Raw genomic sequence first — 11,432 nt, 5'->3', positions numbered from 1 at the left:
GTTGTGTGTCTGCACTTACGCTTTTGTGTGTCTGCACTTACGCTTTTGTGTGTCTGCACTTACGCTTTTGTGTGTCTATGTTGTGTGTCTGCACTTACGCTTTTGTGTGTCTGCATAAGCAAGTGCATATCAACCTCACGCTAGATCAACCTCAGTTCTCTGCTACCCGGTGATACTCACTTGGGGCTCACCAATCAGCAGCACTGATCACAAACTGCTTTTGTCCTTCAACAGGCAATTGATGGGAGCCCATTATAGATCTCTGGGGTCCCTGGTAAGGGGAGGAGGGCAGAGGGCTGCAAAAAGGCATCAACCTAAAGGTCAGAAACCTCTTGAGGACAGGAGAGACACTGGTAAAGTGGAATAGAAAGCAGTGGTGATTTGTCACTCCCTACTAATTCACAGCAGAGAAGGAGAGGTGGCATGCAGATGGCTGTCATCCTTCCTGCTCCCTACTGCCAAGCACATGGCAGGGTCACTGCGTAAGTAAGTGTCGCAGGAGCCTTTCCCACTCGGAATTTTATAAAGAACTCCTTGAACTTGAATGAAATTGTGAACATAATCAATTTTCTCAAAAGGTTCCAATCCCAAATAAGAGTGGCCTCAGAGATAAATTCCTCTGTACAGTCACAGGGTGGTCAAAGAAAACTGTTCATCAAGGCATTGGCTCAGTAATGGTTTTTAAAGAGAAAGGATGTAATAGGATAGGATGGAAGACAAAAGATCTTCAGGGAAGAGGCACTATGCACATACGTGAGGACACACACACATCCCTTATGCATGCACTCACTCACTCTCTTCTGAGGAGCATCATGAGAAGAGCTCAATGGAGCTGGGAGGGAAAGTCAGGCAGCAGACAAAAAAAGGATGACTCAGACAGACTGCCCCACAAATCCACCTATATTGTAAAGACTTTGATTTCCTTCACCAGAGCCTCTAGTTTACCACCTTTACAGTAACAAGAACACTGATATAACATGAAGGTTCTATTACTGAAACTACATTAGGTAATGGTGGATGGATGGCTAAATGGGTATAAGCAAGAGGACAAGAAGATTTCCAGAGTAGTTTTGGAGAATAGAGAGGCTAGGAAAAAAATGCATGTATTATCAAGAAGATAGGCAGTAATTAGTAACATTTGGAGATAATGGCATTTTTCACTGATGACTATTAAAAAACAAGTTGCAGTATTCAATCCAACTTAGTAAAACTGTAACTTAGTGTGTTTTCTATAAATCTAATCAATGCTTTTGGTTGTCAGGGCACTGTACAAACATCAGAGTTCTATAAATAAGTATTTTTAATATATCTATCAATCTCTCCTTTGGGGATTTGTAATTTGGTATGGAGAAGTTTTTTAAAAAATGTATGTTTATACCTAAATATCGTCTGTTAAAACATTTAAGCCTTAATAAAACCTACATTGACTGCTAAAAAAAATTTAAGATGAGTTCAGCTACAAAGGCACAGTAGTAATGGTAACTCTGGAAGCCATTTGGTAACCATGGCTTAGATCCCAGATCAGTCTCAAAAACATGCAAGGTATATGAGTGTGTGGGTGCATGTGCGCCCAAGATCCTGAGTAGATGAAGAGCTAAGTATGGGAGATCATGGTGTGATGAAATCCTATCACAGTTGCTTTCTCTGGCTCTTGTGTGTGTACCCATGTGCTCTCAGCATAAAAAAAAAGAAAAGGGGGGAAAGTCAGTTGTAGGATTATAGCAGGGTGGTAAGGGAGTGGCAAGATAGAACCATAAGGAGAGAACACAAACCCCTCTCAAGAATCTCACAAATGCCTTGTGATCTCAAAGACCCAAATTTAAGGGTTCAAGAAAGGTTACTATTTTAAGAGAGTCAATTTCCCTTTTAAGCCAAAAAGCTCCTTAGCCATAAAAACACAAGAAGCATACTGAAATATCTTATGCCTTCAAGAAGTGCAAAAATTAAATGAAAGAAGTACTCAGACTGAAATTGTAAACCTACCCATACAAAGAAAAAAAAATATTACTAATACCAACAATAGCCAATAGTCTTCTTTTTTTCCTCTAAGAGGTTTTTGCCATGGGGCATGCACCCTCACTGGAGAGAGGGAGACAAAGACAATAAGAGGGAGAGTGAGAAATCACCCCTCAGGGGTAACGGCCACACTCCAATCACTTCTCTTCCATTCTGTTCCTGGGATCTTGGGCATACATGCACACATATGCAGTGTGATTTTCAAGCCATCAGGTCTGGAATTTGAACTGTGGTTGGCCATGTGGGAGTCCAGTGATATAACCATGATGCCATCTGCTGGCCCTAACAATAGCCTTTAATATATATGATTCTCTCATTTAAGCAAACATTTACTGGGAAATTATTGTGAAAAGAATCAAAATATGCTTTTTGTCCCCTTCTTCATACTCCACTATATATCATAGGAATATAACTTCACACAAATGGAGTGTCATTTAAGATCAATTTACTGGAAACCTCAGTTTTAATTAAGGTCTAAATACTCATATAAAGATATTTTTAAAAAGAAATACAGAGTTATCTTAAAGACCAAAATATATTCTAACTAACAACTAAAAGGTCTTAAAGAACAATTATAATAAAGGAAGAAAGACCTACTATCCATGTAAGCATGAAATTTTAAGAACTTGAAAAGTTGGTGGCTTTTAGAGCCAGTTAAACATAAGATGATTAAACTCACCCTTATAATCTTTGCAATTATCATTTATAATCTCACTTATTTGTTTAGCAAATTAGTAAGGTTTTACTGAGGACATTTTATGTCTATTTGCCAAACGTCCACCCTTTAGAAATCTTTATATATTGAGGAAATAAAAGCCTATATGTACAAATACAGATAGGTGAGAAATATTTCCTAGAATGCTAAGCTCGATTGCTTCCCAGCTATCTTTCTCCTCTGTGATGTGGGTACCACTAGATGGATGACTTTAATAGTAGCTAATTAGTATTAAAAAAATGTGGCTAAAAAATGTATTGTCTTATAAACATCTATTGGTGAATGAATGAATAACAATCAAGGCTGCTTTGTACTGAAAAGCACTGATGACAATCCTGAGAAGCATTCACATTTTTCCCATTAATGAACCCTTTCAAAACCTCCAGAGTTTTGAGTACACTGAGGCATGTGTTCTGCTGAATGAGTTTCTTGCAATATTTTATTAACAGTAAAAAGAAGGAAATACACTAAATATAATGTGTGAGGCCACAGCATTATTTAACAGCTATGCCTTATGTTATAAATGACTCTAATATCACTGAAATAAAAAGTCTTCAAAAAAGTTTGTGGAAAATGCATATTTAAAAAACAAAAAAGTGATGCCAACAGGTAGCATAGTGTTAAGGTGCTGGACTCTAATAGGGTGGACCCAGAAGCTTGAAATACATACCAGGTGCATGTGTGTGAGCGCCCAAAATCTCAGGAGTAGAATGCAGGAGAAGAAGTTGCAGCATGGCCGCCCTCCCTGGGGAGTGATTTCTCACTTTTCCTCTCTCTCTCTCTCTCTCTCTGGTAAGTGCATGCAACAAACACAAACACAAAAAACAAACAGCATGGATTTTAATATTTTTCCCATCAAATTAAACTCATACTAACTTGTTAAAACATGTCTGAACACCATCTAGTTGAGGCCGTAAGAAGGATAAGAAATTAGTTTGAAAAGAGTCTTTGTTAGAAGACTAATTCTGGTAAAATTGAAGCAAAAAAAACCCATCAAATTTATGGCAAAGCTTGGGTGGAAGAATGTACAATCACTGATGCACTGTGAAAAGTTTATGGAGAAAATGCCCCAAAGAAAATATAGTTTCCATGTGGATAACTCCTTTCAAGAAGGGATGAGATAATGTTGAAGATGAAACACCTGTGGCATAGAACATCCACATCTATTCTCAAGAAAAAAAAATTAATCTGTTCATGCACTAATTGAAGAGGACTGACAATTAACAGCAGAAACAATAGCCAATATCAAAGACATCTCAATTGGTTTAGTTTACACAATTCTGACTGAAAAATCAATCTTCAGCAAATTTTCTGCTCAACGAATGCCAAACCTGCTACACCCAGATCAGCTGCAAACAAGAATAGAGCTTTAGATGAAAATTTTAACAAGTGTAATCAAGATCCTGAAACATTTCTTTGAAGAATTATTTTAAAGGAGATGTCATGTGTCTTTACCAGTATGATCCTGAAGAGAAAGCATAATCAAAGCAAGAGGAAAAACTAGTCCATTCAAAGCAGAAGTGGACCAGTCAGGAGCAAAGGTCATGGCAACAGGTCTTGGAATACTCAATGTACTTTTCTTGTTGATTTTCTGAAGGGCCATCTGCTTATTTTGAGAGCTTTTTGAGAAAGTTACTTGAAGCTTTAAGGGGAAGAACAAAACAAAACAAACAAACAAACAAACAAAAAACGCCTGGTAAAAGCTTCAGAGAACCCTTATCCATTACAGCAATGCTCCTGCTCATTCCTCTCATCAAACAAGGGCAATTTTTCCAAACTTTGAATGAGAAATCATTGGGCATCCACCCTACAGTCCAGATTTGGTGACTTCTGCCTTCTTTTTGTTTCCTAATCTTAAAAGAAAACCTCTTAAAGGTACCCATTTTTCTTCAGTGAATAATATAAAAAGACAGACAGCATTGACATGGTTAAATTCTCAGGATGCTCAGTTCTTTAAAGGTAGACTAAATGTCTGGAATCATCACTTACAAAAGTGTCTAAAACTTGAGGGAGCTATGTTGAGAAATAAAGTTTATATTTAAGACACATTTTTTTCTTTCTTAATTCATGACAGTACATGTGCATGTAAGACATGTATGTGTGTGTGTGTGTGTGTGTGTGTGTGTGTGTGAGAGAGAGAGAGAGAGAGAGAGATTATCACTCTCCACAGATTCTTCTCACACTGTAATTCCCATCCTCTAGACTCCCAGCTGCCAGATTTGTGCACTCGGCTGCTTGCCCAGCATGTATCAACCTGAATGGGCCAGGGATTTGAACCATGGTTGTGATGTAGGATTTGACTTCTTTAGAAGAGCCATTAACACTCTGCAATGGAGCTGGCCTTATTTTTACTTTTTAATTTCATGTTCCATAAACTTTCTGAAGTCCCTCTATACACATACATACCCAGGCATGTATATGCGTAAAATGACCTGTCATAGAAGGGATTTTTTTTTGTATAAAACATTTAATTTATTGAACTTTTTGGGTACTTTGATATATCATCACTACATTCCAACTGAGCCATTAATCTTGTAGTTTCGTCAACATTAACAGGTTCATTTTCAAGATGTCGCTGAGGAATCAGATCTTTCTGTAGAGGTTCAAGAGAAAGGCCTCTTGAAAAGTGTGCCAGTTCTTTCTGTATATTTACAAAAGCTTTATTCACTCTGTTAACTTTTTCATCATTCACAATATTTATCTTCTTAAGAGTTGTAGTAACTGGTTTTGCTTTGTTTTTAGCCTTGAAGGTTTTTTTGGCTGGCTATGTGAAATACATTCCTGGACTTCTGACCTCTAAATTTGTTCTTGGCCATTGTCAGACCACGGACACCCACGTGTAGCTCCTCAAGCTCCAGGTGACCCTGGTTCTTTATAATAAGGTCATCCTAACATTCTTTGGAACCAAGTGATTTCTGTACCATTGATAGATCATGTTTCAGACTGTGTGTTAGAGTCTCTAATTTAGAAAAACAATGTGACACTTAGACTTACATCATATAAAGGCTGGCTGATACCTTCATTCCAAAACAGAGATTAAAAAAATAAAAAAGCAAGGGAAAAAAAAATCCCTAAGCCAAACCTTGGTCCCACTGATTCAGTAAGTCTGGAATGAAAGCTAGGATTATAAATATTCCCCAAAATGTCCTCGTTTACGCACCAGGTTTGGAAACCCTCAACTAAAGCACAAAAGGTACTTTGGCAGGTAAAGGAAGCATAGGCTGTGACTTGCTCATCATTTTCTTGTTGAGGAGGGTCCAGAGTGTGATGACAGAGTGGATTCACTACAGATTCAGTGATGCTGACACCAACTCAGAAGTGAAAGTGAAAGACCACATGCTCACTGAGAAGTATGTGTTTGGGGTGCAGCATCCTGTTCCTCACCTGCTTGCGAGAAAGTAGAAACCTTAAGTACGGGAAATAAAGAGTAATGAGAAGAGGCCAAGTGATGTATCAACAGCAATTGTTTCAGTATGCTATAAGGATATAGGCTGAACAAGGTCTGAGAAGGTGTTTAATGCAGAGAAAGGTAACAGTTCACCTTTAGTCACAAAGAAGAGGCTGTAGGGTAAGATTACCTAAATATTCTTGATGAGGATGGAGGCAAAAAAAAAAAAAAAAACATGGTGGGCTACAAGAGGATGAACAGAGTGTGCAAAAATTGAGAGAGAGAGACTTTAAAAAAAAAACAAAAACAGTTCCATCTGTGTAGCTCTGAGCCCAAAACACTGCAATCTTTATTTGGAAAGGAGTTAATGAAGATTATAGCACACGAAATGACTTTTCATCAACTTATTTCTCTAAAAGAAGAATGAATTTGCATTTTCATTGAACTGATCAAATGTTATCTAAGAATTTCTTAATTGCCTTAATGGTTTAATTCTATTTGCTGCCAATCTGATTAGCAGAGTGTGTGTCTGTGTATGCACCCGTGTGGGCTGGCACTGAATGAGAGGGTGAAGTCTATTACTGAAAGAACAGCAACGTGGAGCTGGCTGGCTTTTGGTTAATTGAGAAACCACAAGTGGTGTGAGAAGGTCACCCTATCGTTTATTTTAATTTTCTCCTCTCCTGTCTTTCCAGTCACTTGTTCATCTCAGGAACTTGCCTTAGATTTGAGACTGCTAAGAGCATGTGTTAATTTGGGTTAAGGAGAAGGTGAGCCCAGGTATTACTGCCAGGGTAGTGATTTAATAAGAACCTAGATATAATTTAATAGATCCTTCAAGTCTCAGCCAGACATGGTTAATATGGGTTGAGGCAATACATATATACATTAATACATACATTAATCTCTTGGAACTCTGTCTCTTGGGACACTGCAACGATAAATAACCTAACAAAATAATCTTTTTCAAACTGCACAGAAATGGCTAGTGGTAAATACATTGGAATGGTTACTTTGGGACATTGTAAAAGTACTGAAGTGTGGTTTGGGGACCACTTACAACATTTTGGGAAGTCACATTCCTGTCTCTTTGTGTCCTCAATTTCAAACTGGAATGACTGATTTTAAATTTATTTTTAAAAAGAGGCTTTGAAGTTTTTTGTTTGTTTGTATGTTTCATGTGTATCTCAGGACCCACATGAGAAGCTCTAGGGAAGCTGAGCAAAGGAGATTCTATCCCCAATTCTGAGCCCTCTCATCCCTGCTTCTTAACCAGTGATTCTCCACTTCGATCAGTTTGCAGAATTGATCAATTAGACAAGATCTGGATTGAAAGACATATTTTGACTGTTAAAGTATTTGATAACCACTGCAATAGATGAGCTTTGAGATTCTGTGTAGTTATAATACTATCTTCTTTCTGAACATTCTCTTCCTCTTGGCCGTACTGGGAAAATTCATCTTCCTTGTCATAACTTTCTGAGCTTCAACTTCTTTACTACTCAAATCAAATACATCTATTCTTTATAATTCCCTGCCCAGCCCCCTCCCCCCATATGAAAAACCCTCTAAGTAGGGTTCTTGTTCAGGTATGCAGGAAACTTCTCTGCTGGAAAAAGTTCAGCATCAACATTTGGCCAAAGTGTTCTTTTTCCTAAACCTAAAATACTAAATACTCTGCAACAGAGTATAGAATGTTTGATCCTATACTTTGGATAATGAGTGATGTAAAGAAGGGTTTAAAAGTATACTCAGTTAAATACATATCAATAGTTTTAATATGTTCATTTCTTCAGATCCAGCAACAGAACTCATAAAAACTAATACAAAAGAAATGACAGATGTGTACAATGATTTATTAAAAGCAGGTTCACGTCAGTATGTCTGATAAGGGTAAAAATTAGAAACAAATGTAGAAGGAAAAGTTAAATATATGCATAACAATGATTAAATAAAGGTTATATTGGGTTGTCAGAAAAATCAATGTATTTCTTTCTGTATTTCTTTCCTTTTGGAGAGGTTTTTGCTATAGGGCACATGCGCTCGCCAAAAAGACAGAGAGAGAGAGAGACAGAAAGTGAGAAATCACCCCCTGGGGGGATGGCCACACCGTACACCGCAATCCCTTCTCCTCCATTCTCCTCTTGGGATCTTGGGCACGCACGCACATGCACCCAGCATGAGTTTAAGCCATCGGGTCTGGGACTTGAACCGCAGTTGATTACATGGTAGTTCAGCGACATAGCCATTACGCTAACTGCTGGTCCCATTTCTTTCTGTTTTGCTACATAAAAATACATCATGACTTTTCCAACAATCCAATACTTAATTACTGTGTATTTAAAAAATATGATGTTTGAATATGAAGATTATATAATGTTGGGAAAAGACACAAAATTGTACAAATATGTAAATAATGCTGTTATACATTATATTTATTCAAAGAAAATACATAAAAAGGTAACTGAACGATTAACATTTTTCATTGTATGTTTTCAAAAATTTCAAAAATACCTTTTATTTTTATTATAATAAATACAAGGGGTCTTTAAAAAGTTCATAGGAAATGCAGACTATGAAAAAACTGAGCACAGATTTCAACAAATTTTGGCACCAAAATAAAATCATATGTTAATTCAATTTTTCTCTAAACTTTTGAGTACTGCACATAAGTGATTCTGAATACTTGGCAAAGTAACAGAAATGGCATCTACTTGCTGAGGTAAACTTGAAAATTATTTTGTTCCCATCATTTTTCTGTAGTTCTTCAGGCATATGATACTTCCAAATCATAAAAGTTTGGCGAGTCTAAATCTACTCCTAGAAGATCTGTGAAGACAGGAATCCTAGGAGCCTAAGAAAGCTTATCTTTCTTGGTTTCTTGGATTCAGCTATTAAAATTTATATTATGAATTATCAGGTCATCAAATACAACTTGAAACATACACAGGGGTGCTCAGGTTTCTTTGACCCTTCTAACCCTGAAATCACACACCTTCACGGATCCTTCAATGCTTAAGACCAGTATCTTAAGGAAAACTCAGATTTCACAAAGAAGATGAGCAGGCGTTACTGCCTGTGTGCAAGTAGTGAGAGCTGGACCCTTATGTGGAAACAGTTCAGTTGGACACAAAGGCAATATAATAGTACTTTGATTATCAAAACCAGAACAAGACTCACCTAAATTAACCATGCAGTATGGAACAGTGTACTAGAGAGCCAAACACAAAATAACCTCCAGAGCAATAAAGCAAAACCTATAAAGAATGCCTGGTCTTAAATCAGAATAGAGGTAGAACTGAGGTTAAAGGGCGGGGGTATAGTAGTAGGAGTCAGCACAGACAAGAAGGTAACCCTCAAGTGGTATTCAAATATTATGGCCTCCACTGTGTCTGAGGTATAACAGATAGCTGCTGCTCATTTTGATCAACCATGCTGACTGACCAAAATGAGATACTTACCACTTGGAGACCACCAGGATAATGCTCAATAGATGGATGGATATATGCTGTGTGGTGGCACATAAGATCAGTGAGTAAGGCCTGTCTTAGCGAGCTTCTAACTTGCAATTATGGCATTAAAAAAATAAATAAGGTTGCCTGCTATACACATAAACTCCAATTCTATTTTATGAACAGAGAGCAGAAAAAGAGAGGATACATTTCTGTCCTTCATCTTTCTGGATATCAAAGCTTTCCGAGGATATGCCACCAGCAATGACTGCTCTCTTTTACATAGTAAAATCATTTCTAAGTGAGTACCGAGTAAATTTAGGGGAGTAAACTATTCCTTCATATGTCTTCAAGATCTATGATGAAAGATAAGTCTTGTTAGCCTGAGTATAGCAATGTAATTATGTCAACTACTATGTTTCCGTAGGAAAACAAAACTATCCCAGGCTTATGCATTTCTATTTAATGGAGAAAGGAAGAAATACTGTGCTCACTATGCCCAGAACACTGGCTGTCACAGACCAGTGGCAACCAGAATGGAAGAGAGGCCTGGTCTATTATCGTCACTGGATATCAAAGTCCTCTGGGCTACATGTGCTTGTAGTCAGCTATCCAAACCAGCCTGTGACCGAATGATGCTGAGCGAGAAGCAAAGGAAAAATGATCATGCTAGGAACATCAGGGCATTTTGGATGCAGAGCAGAAGCTTATCTTTTTTACTGTTGCAGCTCCAGAGAAAATCAATTTTGACACAGAACTGCCACTTTACAAGCAAATAACTATACTTTCCAATAACCTAATCTGTGCAAAGCCTACTGAAAATTCCCTAAAGAACCAGTAGTTAAAACCTCCATTAAATCAAAGGGTTTAATATGGGAAGGGAAGAGAGGATGCAGTTTGACTTGGGAATGTAATGGACTCAGTGGGGAAATAAATATGTTGTTTTATGTGTACAGTTACAGAATATGAGAACACGGCATTCATTTCAAAGGGAATTCTCTTGCTGTGCAACTTATTCCTAAACAGATGTGATTTTTGCTTATTCAAAAACATTTAGGTAACAATTACAGCATAATAAATTATAATTGCCATCATCTTCCAACTACGCAATGCCTTCTATGCAAACACAAAGAAAAGGCAATTACACAGAACTGTAAAACCCATTTTCAGGTAGGTTCTACAGCCTAGATTCAAATAATCTACATTATTCTCACATAAACACTGTATTGTGCCTCATATAAGTATCCTACTATGCCATGTGGAAACTACCTAGCAAATAACTAAGGTTTGTTAATCACAGGCTAGGATTGTCCCCAGCAGGGTAGTTTTAGGGGTGCCAAGAATGCCTTCCAGCCTTCAGATATCTGCTTTTACAATCTTCATCTACCATCTAACCCTCTACCACACAGAGCTGTGATCCACTGGTTGGTCACTCAAATGCAAATACTACAAAGAGATGGAACATTACTTAGGCAGCAGTGTTTTTAAACCTCAGACTTTCAATAGGACAGTGATCTGAGAGCAGGGAGGAGCAGGGCACTATCTAGATGCTCTAAAGGCAAGAAGGACTTGAAATGACATGGTGTCCCTGAAAAGGGGACACCAACACATGCTCTCAAAGGATGACAGGGATATGCCAAGTAAAGGAGTGGGAAGAAAAAATATTCAAGGCAACAGGGGTGGCTCTAACATACATAAAGTTTTCCATACTCCTTTTATGTCAATTTGTAATTTCACCTGGCAAAATAGTTTAGATATAACGACAGAACTAACATGTCCTCATTCTGACAAAGGACTGTCCTCTCTCACCTCTCACTAATACCATGAGATAACTCTGACAGGTAGAATGACATGAATATGG

At 37.7% G+C, this 11,432-nt stretch overlaps 1 pseudogene; it reads right to left on the bottom strand.

Annotated features, from left to right (window-relative positions):
• Positions 1-5,198: 5,198 nt before the first annotated feature.
• LOC102484349 (uncharacterized protein C8orf59 homolog) lies at positions 5,199-5,563 on the bottom strand (annotated as a pseudogene).
• Positions 5,564-11,432: the final 5,869 nt, after the last annotated feature.

Source organism: Tupaia chinensis, unplaced genomic scaffold (genome assembly GCF_000334495.1).
Source record: "Tupaia chinensis unplaced genomic scaffold, TupChi_1.0 Scaffold000429_1, whole genome shotgun sequence".
Taxonomy (NCBI): domain Eukaryota; kingdom Metazoa; phylum Chordata; class Mammalia; order Scandentia; family Tupaiidae; genus Tupaia; species Tupaia belangeri.
Note: the sequence above shows the minus strand (reverse complement) of the source record. Positions and strands in the feature narration are given on the sequence as shown.